The 16,365-nt window shown below is 49.4% G+C and overlaps 1 pseudogene; it reads left to right on the plus strand.

Moving 5' to 3' along the window:
• The first annotated feature begins 4,629 nt into the window (after window positions 1-4,629).
• Window positions 4,630-4,743, plus strand: LOC141191736 (U2 spliceosomal RNA; annotated as a pseudogene).
• Window positions 4,744-16,365: the final 11,622 nt, after the last annotated feature.

Here is a 16,365-nt window from a genome sequence, read left to right on the forward strand (position 1 = left end):
CAGGTCTTTAATAGTAGTGATCTTCTCATATGAGTCAAAGAGACCTTTTGAGCCCCCCTTAGCTCCAGATGCGACTGCAATCCCTGCACGCACTGTAGTTACGCCCTTGACTGCAGCATTATTTTTGCTATGCAAAAAAAAACTATGAAAAAAACATAAACCCGACTGACCACGATTATCAGCCAGAACAGTCTTTATAGAGGCAGTCCCTAGTGCTTAACCTGAAGTGCAGTCAAACAAAGGCAGGTCAGAGGCAGTCGTCACACCTGAGCACTGGCGTATGAAAGCGTCCACTAGGCCTGAAACGCGTTGCATCCAATAGGCCTGAAACGCATTGCGTCCAATAGGCCTGAAACACGTTGCGTCCAATAGGCCTGAAACGCATTGCGTCCAATAGGCCTGAAACGAGTTGTTCCAATAGGCCTGAAACGCGTTGCGTCCAATAGGCCTAAAAATCGTTGCGTCCAATAGGCCTGAAAATCGTGGCGTCCAATAGGCCTGAAATGCATTGCGTCCAATAGTCCTGAAATGCATTGCGTCCAATAGGCCTGAAATGCATTGCGTCCAATAGGCCTGAAATGCGTTGATTCCAATAGGCCTGAAACGCATTGCGTCCAGTAGGCCTGAAACGCGTTGCGTCCAATAGGCCTGAAACGATTTGTGTCCAATAGACCTGAAAGGCCTGAAAGTTACACCTCTGACATCAGCTGTCTATAAAGTGGAGCATATAGGAGTCTGTATTCTGCAAATGAGAAGTAAAGTTCACCGGTGAGAAGTCAGTCTCATACTGTAACTTGTGACTGTCTAACTCATTTTCTTTAACGGAGGCAGTCCGGTTAACCCTTTACTTATCTGTGTTTATTGTGCCTGGTTTCAGTAAGTGACAGATGTGAGGACTGTACAGAAGCGAATAGCAGACGCAGAGGAGGCGGTGGCTTATATTAACAAAGAAGAAGCACTGTATAAATGGGACCTTACAACATACCCTGAGCTGGATTCTTCAAAAGTCAACATCGAACCTTACCAGAAACTTTTTGCACTGATTTACAAATGGCAAAAAACTGAAAAAAAGTATGTGCACCCCATTGGGGAATTCTGAGTTAACTCTTGGCATGCCGTTATTTATTAACACCAGACGTGATCTGAAGTGGAGAGTAAATGGTACATTTAAACAAGCTGATGATCATTCCCAATTATCAGCCCATGTAAATGTGCCTGTAATCACCCGATGAACAAGCAAAACACTAATTCGTTGGGAACGAATCATTTATGGCAGCAAAAATCATCTTTATCTACAGCACTTCGCCCCTTGTAACCTTATAGGGACAAAGTATATCTAATAACCAATCGTTCTGTCCCCATCACTGTTCTTCGGTCCTGGAAATAACCAAGCGCCAAAAGTCTTGCATATATTACAAGGGGATTATGTGTTATTAAAGGGCTGTCCGGCCTTGGGGCACAAGTCTGCAGTCACTCCATGTGACTGCAGTCATGTGAATCCTCACAGCATGTGTACTGTGCGCGTAATAAGGATTCTCCAGCATCGGGAGCACAGGCATGTGACAGCAAGTATGTGATTTGCATATATACGGTCACATCCCAACTAGACATATCCGGCCTTGCTCAATGCAAGCACATTGAGTGGAGCCAGACACGTCTAGTCGGAATGTGGTCTGAAGTATGCAAATCACATACTTGTGGTCACATAACAGCCCGTTCCCGGCACCGGAAAATCCTCGCAGTGCGTGCAATTTGAGAATTTAAAAGTCTGCAGTTACATAGACTGTAGACTTGTACCCCAAGGCCGGACAATCCCTTCTGCAAAATAGGAGATAAATGTATGATCGGTAGGGGTGCTCTAATACTGAGGACAGAGGTTCCAAAGTCTGCTGTGTGAATGGAGTGATCGTGCGCATGCATAGCCAGTGCTCCATTCATGTCTGTGGGAGCAGTCATGCGCATGCATAGCCATCACTCCCATAGATGCACACATGCTTCATTCACAAAGCTGTATCTAGGACCACCGCTTTCAAAACTGCTGGGGGCTGCAGCAGTCAGACTCCCAGTGATCAGACATTTATCAACAACCTTGTGGATAGGTGATTAAACATTATTTATGGGACAACCATAGCCATAGATGTAGAAGAGAAAAAAAGCAGAATAAACAGTAATAGATGAGCTAAAAACATGAAATTTATCAAAATATGTCTTGAAAAATCTCACGCTTCCAGGTGGATCGACGGCGCTTTCCTTGACCTGAACGGAGAAAGCATGGAAGCCGAGGTGGACGAATTCCTCCGAGAGGTCTACAAGATGATGAAACTGTTTCAGCAGAAGCAGAAGACGTTAGAAGAGGAGAAGAAAAAGGCGTCTCAACACCGGACACTGTCTGAAGATAAGGATTCGGTGGACGAGGAAAAGAAGGAAAGCCGCATAGTTCTCATGTGTTCTGCCATCACCGAGCAAATCAAGGCTTTTAAGGTAGATGCATCAAATAATGGATATATCAGTAATCTGGGCCCGGTTTGCTGGAGCGCGCTGTTACCTCCCAATCCCAGCCAACTTTAGCACAGTGGTTACTATCGAGACAGCAGCGGTGGTCGGTCTCCTAGGCAACGATCTGTAAACAAAAGAAAAGTCTTAATATCTCAAGAACGGCTGCAAATGTCAAGAAGCAGTAAATTGCAAAAGTGCAGGTTTTTACAATATCTATGAAGATGGGAATAACCCTTTAATTCATTTTTGTAGCCGTAATCCCGGGACACTGATTATGATTGACTCCTTTTCAGGAATATATCCCTCTGGTGAGCATCCTTTGCAACCCATGCCCCTCCTATATATCCATCCTGGCCTCCATGTGTCCAGCCTGCCCCCCTTCATATATCCATTCTGTCCCATATATCTATATATATCTATATCTATATCATATATATATAACAGTTTTGATTTATATATATCCATCCTAGCCCCCCCATATATGCATCCCACCCCACCCCATATATCTATCCAGGTCCCCACGTGTCCAGCTTGCCCCCCTTCACCTCCATGCGTCCATCCAGGTCCCCACGTGTCCAGCTTGCCCCCCTTCACCTCCATGCGTCCATCCAGGTCCCCACGTGTCCAGCCTGCCCCCCCTTCAGCCCCATGCGTCCATCCAGGTCCCACGTGTCCAGTCTGCCCCCCCTTCAGCCCCATGCGTCCATCCAGGTCCCACGTGTCCAGTCTGCCCCCCCTTCAGCCTCATGCGTCCATCCAGGTTGCCACGTGTCCAGCCTGCCCCGCTTCAGCCCCATGCGTCCATCCAGGTCCCCACGTGTCCAGCCTGCCCCCCCTTCAGCCTCATGCGTCCATCCAGGTCGCCACGTGTCCAGCCTGCCCCCCCTTCAGCCCCATGCATCCATCCAGGTACCCACGTGTCCAGCCTGCCCCCCCTTCAGCCCCATGCATCCATCCAGGTCCCCACATGTCCAGCCTGCCCCCCCTTCAGTCCCATGCATCCATCCATGTCCCCACATGTCCAGCCTGCCCCCCCTTCAGCTCCATGCGTCCATCCATGTCCCCACATGTCCAGCCTGCCCCCCCTTCAGCCCCATGCGTCCATCCATGTCCCCATGTGTCCAGCCTGACCCCCCTTCAGCCCCATGCGTCCATCCATGCATCCTGGGTAGGTGTAAATGCCCCTCCAGCCATCCATCCTGGGTAGATGTATATGCTTTTCCATTCATCCATCCATCCTGGGTAGGTGTATATGCCCCTCCATCCATCCATCCATCCATCCATCCATCCAATCTATCTATCTTTCTATCCCTTCCTTTCTGAGATAAGCTGCAATAATGCATTTGTCCTTTGCTACACCTTTGCACATACGCCATATACCTAATCAGTGGCCTTGTTATCAGCTGCTACTCTTTTAATTCAACTGTCCCATCAGGTGGGTGTTGCTGAGTACCACGCATTTAAAAAAAATGTGGGGCCGTTGCGATTTCTTTAGTGAAATGCTGGCTCCCTCTGAAAGAGCACTGACTTCTTTAATTTTCTATCTATGGATGAAAAAAAGATAAAAAAAAGTTTGGTCTGAGATGTTGTTTTAAAGTGCTACCTATGTCTGTCAATCAGAGCATCCTATTGGTTTTCACCCAGGCAGATAGATTGCTTGCAATAGATGTAATGAGTGAATGGAACAATGGAATAATGCAAGAGAATGGGACAATGGAACAATGGAATAATGCTAGAATGGAAGAATGGAACATCATTGCACATGTCATAATGGGCTCCTAGCCTTTATCTGGCTGTGCTTCGGCAGTCAGCTACAGTCTGCAGGGAGCCTGCAGACTAGGAAGAAGGTGGACCGCCGCTTGTTTGTTCACTAATTAGTTATCCTCTCCCCATCCCCTTGTCTGCAGGTACATGGGACATTGGGGGGGAGGGGAGAATGTTTGAAAATAGGCAGACTCATGCAGATTAAAAATGCATGCGTGGGCTGCAGCTGCAACAAGCAGTAAAGTTGTGGGTTTTAAGATGTCTATTGATGAACAACATGTCCTCCTAAGGGGAGTCTTTGTCCCTATCCCTACAATGGGTGCATTCTTGAAGCCAGGGTGCAGTCATAGGCCAAAACCAATTCAGGTTATCGCTTCTCGGCCTTTTGGCTAACATCAAGTGTAGTATCTGTTCTCATTTAGTATATGTGCTTAGCTTTTACCAATATATTGCATTGCAATGTTATCTATCTATCTATCTTCCCGGCTGCTTGTTTTCCCTCTATCCACACCCTCCTCTTCTTTGATTGACAGCTCTGGCTTCATAGAACCAGAGAAGGAAGGAGACAGAGGTAAAACAAGCAGGTGGGAAGGTGTATATAAAGGATTGGCCCACGCCGTGATCCACGGAGCGCTTGTACTTGGTTTCAACAGTCATTCTGTGCTGACAGTCCCTTTAAAATCAGTGTTTCCCAAACTCCAGTCCTCACGGCCCCCCACAGGTCATGTCTTCAGGATTTCCATAGTATTGCACAGGTGAGAGAATTCCGGATTCCTTGATGATACTTTCATCACATGTGTAACACTGAGGAAATCCTGAAAACCTGACCTGTTGGGGGCCATGAGGACTGGAGTTTGGGAAACACTGCTTTAAATGGAGCGGTGCTGCAGTTTTATTATTCAGCAATTAGCAGGATCCCCCAACAATTTCTTAAGCAATGAGAAAATGCAGTCCCTAATGATGTCCTCTGACAATAAGCGGATCACGGACAGCAGATGCATTGGGTTCTGCATTTCTTGGAGAATGGGATGGGGCAGCTTCTGTCTTCTCAGTGATACAATCAGGAAGGAGATGCAGCGTGAGACAATCCCTGTCTACATCTTTGATCTGATCATCAATACAGAGGGCTGATTGGTGAAGACAGAGGGAAAGGCTAATAAAATTATTAAAAAAAACTTCGTTTTTCGGCTGCCACTTCCTCTGGGGTCAGTATGCCAACCTCATTGACTTCATAGCACTTGCCAGAGTGGGCAGACACGATTTATTGCCTTTACACACGTCACCTCCACACAGGGCGATGCTGCTACGACGCCTCTGTAGTGATCAAACGTTGAGTCAAACAGCAGGGCTTTAAGAGGGCTGCCCTTTTCAATCTTGGGACTAAAACACAAAAATAAGACATCCTGTTAAAGGGGATAAAGGTAAGTAAACCGCGTTCAGTCCAGAGTGATGAATTCCAAAAGATAAAGTTTATTCCGCCATCACATAACGTTTCGACCTGTTATAGGTCTTTATCAAGTATATACAAAGACATAGAGGGATACTGATCCCCTTTAAGGAAAATCAGTGGCCAGAACCCTTTAAATTCCCCTTAAATGGTCCAAAACTGAAACTGTGGGAACAATATAATCCACTTAGGGTTCAAACTTACAGTCAAGGGTTTGATAAAATTATCTACACCCTTGTGTCTCCAGAAAGCATAGCGTACGTTCACGTGCTGAAAATGCCGACCAGTGCTGGAGTGAGCAGAGGTCCGCAGCTTGTGACACTCCTGCTGTAGTGAAACTACAGATCCCAGCAGACTGACGGTCTCTCATCAAGTTATGCTGGGAGCCGCAGTTTCACAAATAGTGCTAGAGGATCCATGTCAGAAATATGAGGCTGCCACTAGGGTTTCTCCCACAAATATGTAATCGGACGTGGAGCAGATCTGCACGTGGATGAGCCATATTCTCTATCTGTGAACATACTACTCCTTCACTCAGATTCTAAGTGGTTCTGCAGCGCATCTGTGCAGAGCAAGCTGTCAATCAAAATCCGGGCCGGGTTTACAGCCGTCGCCCCTGATATAGCGAGCGGTGCTGTGATCCAAGACTGTAGCCGCTCCGTGCACAACGATGAGTGAAGGCCGGCGGCTGCAGGGAGGAAAGAAGTTAATTTTCTCCCGGTACCTACACTATCAATAAGGCGGCCGGGCAGCATTGTAACAATATTTATCTGCAGATTAACCCTATACCTGCAGGTACATAGCATTTTCCAAGGTGACAGGTTCCCTTTAATAAAGAGAAGATGGATAGAGCCGCATTAGTCCGTACTCACGGTGGAAGCCTCCTGACTAGTGTTGAGCATTCCGATACTGAAATATCGGGTATCGGCCGATATTCGCGGTATCGGAATTCCGATACTTAATTCCGATACTATTGCAATATCGTATACCGGAATCGGAAGTTCCCATAATGCAATGAGACATTTTCATTTTATTCAGCCAATGAGGATCCTAAGAAGTGTGGGCACATCCTGTTAGGCATGTAGGCATCTTAACTAATGGCATGGCTGTGATTGGCTGCTGAAATGATGTCATGATGCACTATAAAAGCCACCGCCGCCATTTTGAGCTCACTCTGCTGTGAATTCAGTTAGGGATAGGACGCTGTTGTTCTGAGGGACAGTTTTAGCTACCTATTTGCTCTATACTGCTTTACCCAAGCTACTTTCTAAATCACTGTGCCTTGCAGTGCTAGTGCACAGTTCCCTGTGCTGTTCACCGCTATCTGCAAGGTCTGTGTGTGTGAGTGCAGCTCACCCTGTAGTGTGTGCTTCAGCCAAGTCTGGTTGTAGTGCACTCAGTGTGTGTCACTGCCTCATACATTGTCCTTTTTTGCCAATTCATAATTTTTCCTGATATCTCCTATTAGTGTGGTGGTTCCATCTGTATTCAGCTAAATTGGTTCCAAACACACTATATAGGAGTAGATAGAGAAATTTTTTTCCGTCTTGCAGCACTAGTGCACAGTGCTCTGCATCTGTACTGTTCACCGCTGTCTGCAAGGTCTGGTGTGTGAGTGCAGCTCACCCTGTAGTGTGTGCTTCAACCCCGTCTGGTTGTAGTGCACTCAGTGTGTGTCACTGCCTCATACATTGTCCTTTATTGCCAATTCATAATTTTTCCTGATATCTCCTATTAGTGTGGTGGTTCCATCCATATTCAGCTAAATTGATTCCAAACACACTATATAGGAGTAGATAGAGGAGCCTTTCTGCAGCATTGGGCCCTGCAGCCCCAGCCAGATTAGTATTAGCCTATTTTTTGCAGCCTCATCTATTGCATTGTAGGTTACCTTCCTACATTGTAATAGCTACAAAAAGTTTGTGATACTATCGTTATTACATCTTTAGGCACATCCAGTGTCTTTTTGTGACAAAAAAAACCTAAATAAAGTTCACCAAACACTCCACTTTACAGTTGTGTAGGCCACATTAGCTCATATTAAAGTCTAGTCCACACTTTATAAAATTAGTGTTTCTTATACCTGTTAGCAGCTGTTCAGGAATAAGCACACTAAGCCCTTAGTACTTTTCTGCCTATCTTTATCAGTCTACCAAGATGAAGAAGGCAGGGAGTAAGGCATGTGGTCGTGGTCGTGGGCGTGGGCGTGGAGTTTCTGCAGGGAGAGGACGTGAGGATTCTGTGCCTGCAGGGAGAGGACGTGGGGATTCTGTGCCTGCTGCGGGCACCAGTGACTCAGCATCCCCCAGTTTTACCAGGGAACAGTCCTTTATGCGCAGCTTTGTAGGAGCTAGCCGTACCCCACTGCTGCGCGAGGACCAAATTGAAGCCGTTGTCGGATGGATGGCAGCCAACGCATCGACTTCAATTAGTTCCAGATCCTCTCAGGTCCTGAGCACTGAAGAGCACCCATCTGTCTCTTCACCACCTGCCAAATTGCCCAGGCAGTCAGAGAGCCCTGGACAGGAGCCATCTCTACTTCTGTTCTCTGAATCTCTTGGCTTGGAAAGAGGGGGCCAGCCAAGCAGAATTCGAGAATTTGAAGAAGAGGTAGTATGCAGTGATGTGCAACCGTTTTGTCTCTCTGAATCTGAAGAGGCGGGTGGGCCAGTGCCTATGGTCAGCAGCACACCTCAGTACGCATCTGATGATGAGACTCAGGTGCCACTTTCTGGTGCGTACTGTGCTGTCGAGACTACCCAGGAGAAGCAGTTGTTTGAAGAGGGTGGTGTAGATGATGAGGTCCTTGACCCATCATGGCGTGAGGGACAGGAAGGTGGTGGGAGCAGCTCTGAGGAAGAGATTCCCCGAACGGCCCAAAAAGGAGGGAGAGGGAGGGGGCAGACTTGGTTGCCTGTAGCCTCCACTTCGGCACCCATTAGGAGCATGGCTCTTCCAAAATCCAAAGCGGGCGCTCCCAAGACTTGCAGTGCCTGGTCCTTTTTTGACACAGTTGCAGATGACATTTGCTTTGTCAAATGCAAGCTGTGTAATCAGAAGGTGAAAAGAGGGAAAAGTGTCAGCAACCTCAATACCACAAATATGTGGAAACATGTGCGGACCAAGCACGTGGTGGAGTTACACAAACACACTGAAGACCTAGGCCAACCTACAGCGCCACCTACCACCTCTTCAGCTCGTGTTGTAGCCTCTTCCTCCAGCTCACACACAGCTGGTTCGGCTTCCTCACAGGATCGCCATGGAAGAATCTCTGGCACTGTTGTACAGAGACACAGTGTAATTCCACCCACAGCACCACTTTCCCAGTCATCCTCACACTCCCAGGCCAGTCTACAGCCATCGTTAGCACAGGCATGGGAGAAAAGGCGCCCATACTCGGCAAACCACCCCCGAGCACAGGCTCTGAATGCTGGCATTGCTAAACTACTGGCCCTTGAAATGCTATCATTCAGGCTGGTGGAGACTGACACATTCCGTAACTTTATGGCATTGGCAGTCCCACAATACAACGTGCCCAGCCGCTTTTATTTCAGCAGGCAAGCCGTCCCTGCCCTGCAACATCATGTGGAGGGAAAAATTAAACATGCGCTACAAAACGCCGTCAGTAGCAAGGTCCACCTGACCACTGATGCGTGGACCAGTAAGCATGGACAGGGACGATACCTTTCCCTCACTGCCCATTGGGTAAATGTTGTGGAGCCGGGTACAGATCTTGAGAGTGGCGCTGTACGTGTTCTGCCAACTCCAAGGATTGCAGGAATCCAGTCTGTACACATTGACTCCTCCTCATACTCCAGTTCCTCTGAATCAGCGCTGCAGGAGCCGTCACGGTCTACCTCCACATCGACCCGTGAACGGTTACCTGTTATGATGACCGATATGAGCACAGCCGTGGCCAAACGTCAACAGGCCGTATTAAAATTAATTTCTTTGGGGAATCGAAGCCACACAGCGCAGGAGCTCTGGAATGCCATCAAGCAGCAGAGTGACGTGTGGTTTGTGCCAGCGAATCTCCAGCCAGGCATGGTAGTGTGTGACAATGGCCGAAATCTGGTGGCAGCTCTGGGCCTAGGCAACCTCACTCACATCCCATGTCTGGCACATGTGCTCAACTTGGTCGTGCAGAGTTTTTTGAGGGACTATCCGGATCTTGATGCACTGCTTCACAAGGTCCGCATAGAGTGCGCTCACTTGCGGCGTTCCAGCAATGCAAGATCACGCATTGCAGCTCTGCAGCGCCGATTATGTCTTCCGGAACATCGCATCATATGTGACCTACCCACCAGGTGGAATTCAACGTTACATATGTTGGAGAGGTTGTGTGAGCAGCAGGCAGCAGTAATGGAGTACCAGCTGCAGCAGGCGCAAACAAGTCGCAGTGCGCGCCGTTCACACTTCACCACCACTGAGTGGGCCTCTATGAAGGACATTTGCCACGTTTTGCGTGCCTTCGATTATTCCACGCGGATGGCGAGTGCAGATGATGCACTAGTCAGCATGACTATCCCCCTTATCTGCCTGCTTGAAAAAACACTGCAAGCACTAAGGGACGAGGTTTTGGAAGAGGTGGAGGATGAGGAGTCACAAATGCCATCTGCTTCTCTACAGTCTGCGCAATGTGGTTCCTCACAAAGGCCTAGGCAGGGGACACTTTGTGAGGAGGATGAGGAGGAGTCAATGGATGAGGAAGACATCTGTCCAGAGGAGGGAGGTACACAATGCTCTAGTAGTCAGTATCTAGAGCGAGGGTGGGGTGATGCAGAGCAGGCAGAGATCACGCCTCAAGCAGGGGACAGCGTTTCTTGGCCAGTTGGCAGTCTGCAGCACATGGTTGATTTCATGCTGCAGTGCCTCAGAAACGACCGCCGCATCGCCCACATTCTCAACACGGCTGATTATTGGGTGTCCACCCTCCTAGATCCTCGCTACCGGGACAACTTACAAAGCCTCATAACACCATTGAACCGGGAGCGTAAAATGCGGGAGTACCAAGACGCACTGGTGCATTCCATCATGTTCTCCATTCCAACCGAGAGCAGTGCTGCTAGTGCTTTACAAAGCAGCTCAGTGCGTCGAGGCAGTGGAGGAAGCTCTGCACAAAGAGGGAGCAGAAGCAGCGCCTCAGCACAAGGCAAGACCAGTATGGCCGAAATGTGGCAAAGTTTTGTGTCCCCGCCGCCACAAATGTCTACACCATCACAGACAGCTCCAGTCAGCAGGAGGCAACGTTTCCGTCAGATGGTGACAGACTACATGTCTTGCCCTCTTAGTGTACTCCCAGACGGCTCTTCTCCCTTCAAGTTTTGGGTCTGTAAGCTGGATACATGGCCAGAGCTTAGTCAGTATGCACTGGAGGTGCTAGCTTGCCCTGCTGCTAGTGTATTATCGGAACGCGTCTTTAGTGCCGCAGGTGGTGTACTAACAGACCGTCGCATGCGACTATCCTCCGATAACGTTGACCGGCTTACTTTTCTCAAAATGAACAAGGCCTGGATCTCTCATGAATTTGCCAGTCCTCTTCCAGAATAAATAATTGGTTGGCAACAGTATCCAGGTCTCCTGTTCTGTTCATGTTTCTACCACCTGAACTGTAATCCCTGAGCTCCAACACCGCCAGTTGGCGCTCGGAAGTGCCGTCTGCACAGTCAACACTTGCTGCCGTGTTATTGGGGTTCAGTAACGTCAGCTGTTCTCCTGCTGTGCGGACGGCAATTTCTCCTGATTTGTCCACATCCACTGTACTACACATTTTAAAGTTGCTCCAATTACTCCTCTGGCTCCTCTGTTTTCATTCTTATCCCTGGGCTCCAGCACCGCCAGTTGGCGCTCGGAAGTGCTGTCTGCACAGTCAACACTTGCTACCATGTTATTGGGGTTCAGTAACGTCAGCTGTTCCCCTGCTGTGCGGACGGCAATTTCTCCTGCTCTGTCCACATTCTCACTACTACAGATTTTAAAGTTGCTCCAATTACACCTCTGGCTCCTCTGTTTTCAGTATTATCCCTGAGCTCCAACACCGCCAGTTGGCGCACGGAAGTGCCGTCTGCACAGTCAACACTTGCTGCCGTGTTATTGGGGTTCAGTAACGTCAGCTGTTCTCCTGCTGTGCGGACGGCAATTTCTCCTGCTTTGTCCAAATCCACTGTACTACACATTTTAAAGTTGCTCGAATTACACCTCTGGCTCCTCTGTTTTCATTCTTATCCCTGGGCTCCAGCACCGCCAGTTGGCGCTCGGAAGTGCCGTCTGCACAGTCAACACTTGCTGCCGTGTTATTGGGGTTCAGTAACGTCAGCTGTTCCCCTGCTGTGCGGACGGCAATTTCTCCTGCTCTGTCCACATTCTCACTACTACAGATTTTAAAGTTGCTCCAATTACACCTCTGGCTCCTCTGTTTTCATTCTTATCCCTGGGCTCCAGCACCGCCAGTTGGCGCTCGGAAGTGCTGTCTGCACAGTCAACACTTGCTACCATGTTATTGGGGTTCAGTAACGTCAGCTGTTCCCCTGCTGTGCGGACGGCAATTTCTCCTGCTCTGTCCACATTCTCACTACTACAGATTTTAAAGTTGCTCCAATTACACCTCTGGCTCCTCTGTTTTCAGTATTATCCCTGAGCTCCAACACCGCCAGTTGGCGCACGGAAGTGCCGTCTGCACAGTCAACACTTGCTGCCGTGTTATTGGGGTTCAGTAACGTCAGCTGTTCTCCTGCTGTGCGGACGGCAATTTCTCCTGCTTTGTCCACATCCACTGTACTACACATTTTAAAGTTGCTCGAATTACACCTCTGGCTCCTCTGTTTTCATTCTTATCCCTGGGCTCCAGCACCGCCAGTTGGCGCTCGGAAGTGCCGTCTGCACAGTCAACACTTGCTACCATGTTATTGGGGTTCAGTAACGTCAGCTGTTCCCCTGCTGTGTTCACGGCAATTTCTCCTGCTCTGTCCATATTCACTGTGCTACTTATTTAAAACTTGCTCCAATTACACCTCTGGCTCCTCCGTTTTTAGTATTTACCCTGGGCTCCAACACCGCCAGTTGGCGCTCGGAAGTGCCGTCTGCACAGTCAACACTTGCTGCCGTGTTATTGGGGTTCAGTAACGTCAGCTGTTCTCCTGCTGTGCGGACGGCAATTTCTCCTGCTTTGTCCAAATCCACTGTACTACACATTTTAAAGTTGCTCGAATTACACCTCTGGCTCCTCTGTTTTCATTCTTATCCCTGGGCTCCAGCACCGCCAGTTGGCGCTCGGAAGTGCCGTCTGCACAGTCAACACTTGCTGCCGTGTTATTGGGGTTCAGTAACGTCAGCTGTTCCCCTGCTGTGCGGACGGCAATTTCTCCTGCTCTGTCCACATTCTCACTACTACAGATTTTAAAGTTGCTCCAATTACACCTCTGGCTCCTCTGTTTTCATTCTTATCCCTGGGCTCCAGCACCGCCAGTTGGCGCTCGGAAGTGCTGTCTGCACAGTCAACACTTGCTACCATGTTATTGGGGTTCAGTAACGTCAGCTGTTCCCCTGCTGTGCGGACGGCAATTTCTCCTGCTCTGTCCACATTCTCACTACTACAGATTTTAAAGTTGCTCCAATTACACCTCTGGCTCCTCTGTTTTCAGTATTATCCCTGAGCTCCAACACCGCCAGTTGGCGCACGGAAGTGCCGTCTGCACAGTCAACACTTGCTGCCGTGTTATTGGGGTTCAGTAACGTCAGCTGTTCTCCTGCTGTGCGGACGGCAATTTCTCCTGCTTTGTCCACATCCACTGTACTACACATTTTAAAGTTGCTCGAATTACACCTCTGGCTCCTCTGTTTTCATTCTTATCCCTGGGCTCCAGCACCGCCAGTTGGCGCTCGGAAGTGCCGTCTGCACAGTCAACACTTGCTACCATGTTATTGGGGTTCAGTAACGTCAGCTGTTCCCCTGCTGTGTTCACGGCAATTTCTCCTGCTCTGTCCATATTCACTGTGCTACTTATTTAAAACTTGCTCCAATTACACCTCTGGCTCCTCCGTTTTTAGTATTTACCCTGGGCTCCAACACCGCCAGTTGGCGCTCGGAAGTGCTGTCTGCACAGTCAACACTTGCTGCCGTGTTATTGGGGTTCAGTAACGTCAGCTGTTCCCCTGCTGTGCGGACGGCAATTTCTCCTGCTCTGTCCACATTCTCACTACTACAGATTTTAAAGTTGCTCGAATTACACCTCTGGCTCCTCTGTTTTCATTCTTATCCCTGGGCTCCAGCACCGCCAGTTGGCGCTCGGAAGTGCTGTCTGCACAGTCAACACTTGCTACCATGTTATTGGGGTTCAGTAACGTCAGCTGTTCCCCTGCTGTGCGGACGGCAATTTCTCCTGCTCTGTCCACATTCTCACTACTACAGATTTTAAAGTTGCTCCAATTACACCTCTGGCTCCTCTGTTTTCATTCTTATCCCTGGGCTCCAGCACCGCCAGTTGGCGCTCGGAAGTGCCGTCTGCACAGTCAACACTTGCTGCGGTGTTATTGGGGTTCGGTAACGTCAGCTGTTCCCCTGCTGTGTTCACGGCAATTTCTCCTGCTCTGTCCATATTCACTGTGCTACTTATTTAAAACTTGCTCCAATTACACCTCTGGCTCCTCCGTTTTTAGTATTTACCCTGGGCTCCAATACCGCTAGTTGCTGCTCAGAAGTGCCGTCTGCACAGTCAACGCTTGCTCCAGTGTTATTGGGATTCAGTAACGTCAGCTGATCCCCAGCTGTGTGTCCGGCAAATTCTCCTGCTTTGTCCACATCCACTGTAGTACGGATTTAAAACCTCCTCCAAATACACCTCTGGCTCTTCTGTTTTTAGTATTTACCCTGGGCTCCAGCACCGCCAGCTGGTTCTCGGCAGTTCCATTGGCTCTTGTACCTTCTGCTACCCATCCGGGTTCCAGTACCGTCAGCTGGTTCTCGGCAGTGTCTTTGGCACGGGTACTCCCTCCTGCCCAGCCTGGTTCCAGCACGCCAGCTGTTTCCGGGTAGTGTCAACGTCACTTTGCCTCCAATGCGTTGTCCTGTCGTGTTGCGGTCGGGTTAGCCGACTCTATGGTGCCTGCAGTTTAGGTGACTCCTATGTGGGCTGCGGGATCTGGCAATGAAGGCTGGTTCCATAGTGCCAATAGGACAAGCACCCTCTGTAGGACTGTGGGTTTTGGTAACTGCGGCCGGCTCGCGGCCTTGAACTTTTTTTTTACATGGGTACCTTCTGCTACCCATCCGGGTTCCAGTACCGTCAGCTGGTTCTCGGCAGTGCCTTTGGATTAGGTGCCTCCTTCTCGGTATCCAAGTTCCACCAACGTCTGCTGGTCCTTGGTAGTGCTTTCTGGCACAGGTACCTCCTGCTTAGTAACCGAGTTCCAGTAACATCAGCTGGTCCTCGGTAGTTCCATTGGCTCTTGTACCTTCTGCTACCCATCCGGGTTCCAGTACCGTCAGCTGGTCCTCGGTAGTTCCATTTGCTCTTGTATCTTCTGCTACCCATCCGGGTTCCAGTACCGTCAGCTGGTTCTCGGCAGTGCCTTTGGATTAGGTGCCTCCTTCTCGGTATCCAAGTTCCACCAACGTCTGCTGGTCCTTGGTAGTGCTTTCTGGCACAGGTACCTCCTGCTTAGTAACCGAGTTCCAGTAACATCAGCTGGTCCTCGGTAGTTCCATTGGCTCTTGTACCTTCTGCTACCCATCCGGGTTCCAGTACCGTCAGCTGGTCCTCGGTAGTTCCATTTGCTCTTGTATCTTCTGCTACCCATCCGGGTTCCAGTACCGTCAGCTGGTTCTCGGCAGTGTCTTTGGCACGGGTACTCCCTCCTGCCCAGCCTGGTTCCAGCACGCCAGCTGTTTCCGGGTAGTGTCAACGTCACTTTGCCTCCAATGCGTTGTCCTGTCGTGTTGCGGTCGGGTTAGCCGACTCTATGGTGCCTGCAGTTTAGGTGACTCCTATGTGGGCTGCGGGATCTGGCAATGAAGGCTGGTTCCATAGTGCCAATAGGACAAGCACCCTCTGTAGGACTGTGGGTTTTGGTAACTGCGGCCGGCTCGCGGCCTTGAACTTTTTTTTTACATGGGTACCTTCTGCTACCCATCCGGGTTCCAGTACCGTCAGCTGGTTCTCGGCAGTGCCTTTGGATTAGGTGCCTCCTTCTCGGTATCCAAGTTCCACCAACGTCTGCTGGTCCTTGGTAGTGCTTTCTGGCACAGGTACCTCCTGCTTAGTAACCGAGTTCCAGTAACATCAGCTGGTCCTCGGTAGTTCCATTGGCTCTTGTACCTTCTGCTACCCATCCGGGTTCCAGTACCGTCAGCTGGTCCTCGGTAGTTCCATTTGCTCTTGTATCTTCTGCTACCCATCCGGGTTCCAGTACCGTCAGCTGGTCCTCGGTAGTTCCATTTGCTCTTGTATCTTCTGCTACCCATCCGGGTTCCAGTACCGTCAGCTGGTTCTCGGCAGTGCCTTTGGATTAGGTGCCTCCTTCTCGGTATCCAAGTTCCACCAACGTCTGCTGGTCCTTGGTAGTGCTTTCTGGCACAGGTACCTCCTGCTTAGTAACCGAGTTCCAGTAACATCAGCTGGTCCTCGGTAGTTCCATTGGCTCTTGTACCTTCTGCTACCCAT

Source organism: Phyllobates terribilis, unplaced genomic scaffold (genome assembly GCF_046119375.1).
Source record: "Phyllobates terribilis strain yellow unplaced genomic scaffold, ASM4611937v1 Scaffold_51__1_contigs__length_9155689, whole genome shotgun sequence".
Taxonomy (NCBI): Eukaryota; Metazoa; Chordata; class Amphibia; order Anura; family Dendrobatidae; genus Phyllobates; species Phyllobates terribilis.